We start from the raw sequence: 2,828 nt of genomic DNA, 5'->3' as shown, positions 1-2,828 counted from the left end.
TTGAGATGGAGTTTCACTCTGTCACCGAGGCTGAAGTGCAGTGGTGCAATCTTGGCTCACTGCAACCTCCGCCTCCCAGGCTCAAGCGATTCTCCTGCCTCAGCTTCCCAAGTAGCTGGGATTACAGGTATGTGCCACCACACCTGGCTAATTTTTATATTTTTAGTAGAGACAGGGTTTCACCATGTTGGCCAGGCTGGTGTCGAACTACTGACCTCAGGGTGATCCACCCGCCTCGGCCTCCCAAAGTGCTAGGATTACAGGCGTGAGCCACTGCGCCTGGCGAAACTCATATTTTCATTAATTTTATGTAATAGTACCAGTACCAGTTTTCCCACACTTCACACTACAATTAGATACTATAAATTTCATTAGTTCTTGTCTATATATACAGGCCATAAAATCATCTCATTGCTCTTTCAATTTGAAATTTCTGATTACCGTGTCACGTTTATTATATAGTTTATATTACATTTTGTGAACTCTACTGTCTCCTTTACTACGAGTAAATGGAATATGTGTGGAAACATTCGGTTTTATACAAGAGTATCCTTCCTTGTCCAAGATCTGTTTGAATTAGGTGAGAAAAATAACACATTCACCGAAACTGTACAATGTCTGTGTCCGTTTCACCCTAGCAATGCAGTGTGAGTAAGATCACACTCACGTCTGTCATGACAAACTAAAGCCTTACGTACAACAGTCATTCATTTTGCATTGAAAAATCATTTTTTATTTTTTCAGCTACATGTGGTCAATTACTCTTTTTATGTTGCATACCTTCCTATTGCATCGAGGAGTCTTTTATTTTTTAATAGTTTTGGGATACTGGTGGTTTTTGGTTACATGAGTAAGTTCTGTAGTGGTGATTGCTTAGATTTTAGTGCACCCATTCCTGAGTGGTGTACACAGCACTCACAATATGTACTCTTTTATTCCTCACCCCCTCCCACCCTTCCCTCTGGGTCCTCAAAGTCCATTATATCATTCTAAGCCTTTGCATCCTCACAGCTTAGCTTCCACTTACAAGTGAGAACATATGATACTTGGTTTTCCACTCCTGAGTTTACTTCACTTAGAATTATGGTTTCCGGCTGCCGCCAGCAAATTGCTGCAAAGGCTATTATTTCATTCCATTTTATGGCTGAGTGGTATTCCACGGTGTATATATACCATATTTTCTTCATCTACTCATTGGTTGATGGGCACTTTTAATTGATAGGCATTTAGTTGATGGGCATGGTTGATGGGTTTCGTATTTTTGCAATTGTGAGTTGTGCTGCTATAAACATGCATATGCATCTGTCTTTTCCATGTAATGACCTGTTTTCCTCTGGGTAGATCCTCAGTAGTGTCACTGCTGGATCGATCGAATGGTAGTTCTACTTTGAGTTATTTAAGAAATCTAGAAGTTATTTTAATACAGATAATTGCAGTTAATTCTCCATCCAGTTTTCCACATTGGTCACTTACCACCACCAATTTGAGGCCATTTTTCATTTATATTACTCGATCATTTTATTCACTGTCATATTTCTAACAGTATTATGCTGTTTCCAAAGCGCTTCATGTGAACAGTTTAAAATTCTCAAAGTATAATTCTTGGTTGAAGCATTCGTAAGTTTTACACAAGCCCTTATATGATCTGTGATTTGATTTTTAAATCATCATTTCTTCTATTTTACTTATATTTACTTTTCTTGTGAGATTTAATCTTATACAAACTTTATAGATGTTGGGAAGCTGTCACATGGTCTCTTATGTTTATTGTGTTAATTTAATAGGCCAAATTCATTGATGAAAGAAAAGATAAATCTTGATAGTTTTTTAATATAGGATACTTGACATAGAAAATTGTACGTTGAAAGTACTGCATCCTTGTGTGTAGAGTGGTATGGATTCAGCTTTACATGCGTGAATTACATTTGTAATGTTTGAATAGTGGATTACAGTTTTAACATGCTTTCACTTCATTTGGTCCTGTTATGTAAGCAAGGGACCTTGTGTGTTGGAAAAAGAATTACTTCGGTGCAGCCGCTCGAGAGGAGCTGGGGAGGGCGCTGGCCCGCGAGGCTCATCGCAGACGATGTGGAGGCAATGTCCACGAGCCAGGCGAGTGCCGCGTCCACAGCTACGGGGCCTTGCCCGTGGCAGGGGGGCCTGGGCTTCGGCCTGCCTCCGGTTCTCTAGAAGTGGGCCCGCGGCCGGCGCCGGAGCAGCAGCAGAGGCAGAGGCTCCAGTGCGTGTCTCTCTTCCCCAGTCAGCCTGAGCGTCTGGAGCGGGGGTCTGCTGCCCGAGAATGAGAATTTTCTTCACCAGAACATGGAGACTGTTCAATCACCAGGAGCACAAAGTTTTCATTATTGGGCTGGATAATGCAGGGAAAACTACCATTCTTTACCAGTTTTCTATGAATGAAGTTGTACATCCATCTCCTACAAGAGGAAGTCATGTAGAAGAGATAGTAACTAATAATACACGTTTCCTAACGTGGGATATTGGTGGCCAAGAATCTCTTCATTCTTCCTGGAACACCTACTATACTAACATAGCATTTGTAATAGTGTGGGAAGTACAGAGAGAGGATTTCTGTAACTAGAGAAGAACTCTAAAATGCTAGTGCTTGAGGACCTAAGAAAAGCTAGATTGCTGACTTTAGCTAATAAACAAGATGTTAAAGAATGCATGACTGTAGCAGAAATCGCCCAGTTTTTGAAGCTACCTTCTGTTAAAGATCACCAGTGGCATATCCAGGCATGATGTGCTCTAACTGGCGAGGGATTGTGCCGAAGACTTGAATGGATGATGTCTTGACTTAAGATTAGATG

At 41.0% G+C, this 2,828-nt stretch overlaps 1 pseudogene and 2 gene segments (V, D, J or C); all 3 read left to right on the top strand.

Moving 5' to 3' along the window:
• Positions 1–2,828, top strand: part of LOC105521985 — a 268,074-nt gene that overhangs the window by 89,382 nt on the left and 175,864 nt on the right.
• LOC105521983 overlaps positions 1–2,828 on the top strand; it is a 659,966-nt gene that overhangs the window by 508,693 nt on the left and 148,445 nt on the right.
• Positions 2,300–2,828, top strand: part of LOC105521987 — a 16,762-nt pseudogene continuing 16,233 nt past the window's right edge.

Source organism: Colobus angolensis, unplaced genomic scaffold (assembly GCF_000951035.1).
Source record: "Colobus angolensis palliatus isolate OR3802 unplaced genomic scaffold, Cang.pa_1.0 Scaffold415, whole genome shotgun sequence".
Classification (NCBI taxonomy): domain Eukaryota; kingdom Metazoa; phylum Chordata; class Mammalia; order Primates; family Cercopithecidae; genus Colobus; species Colobus angolensis.
The sequence above is the reverse complement of the archived record's forward strand: the minus strand, read 5'-3'. Positions and strand labels throughout refer to the sequence as shown.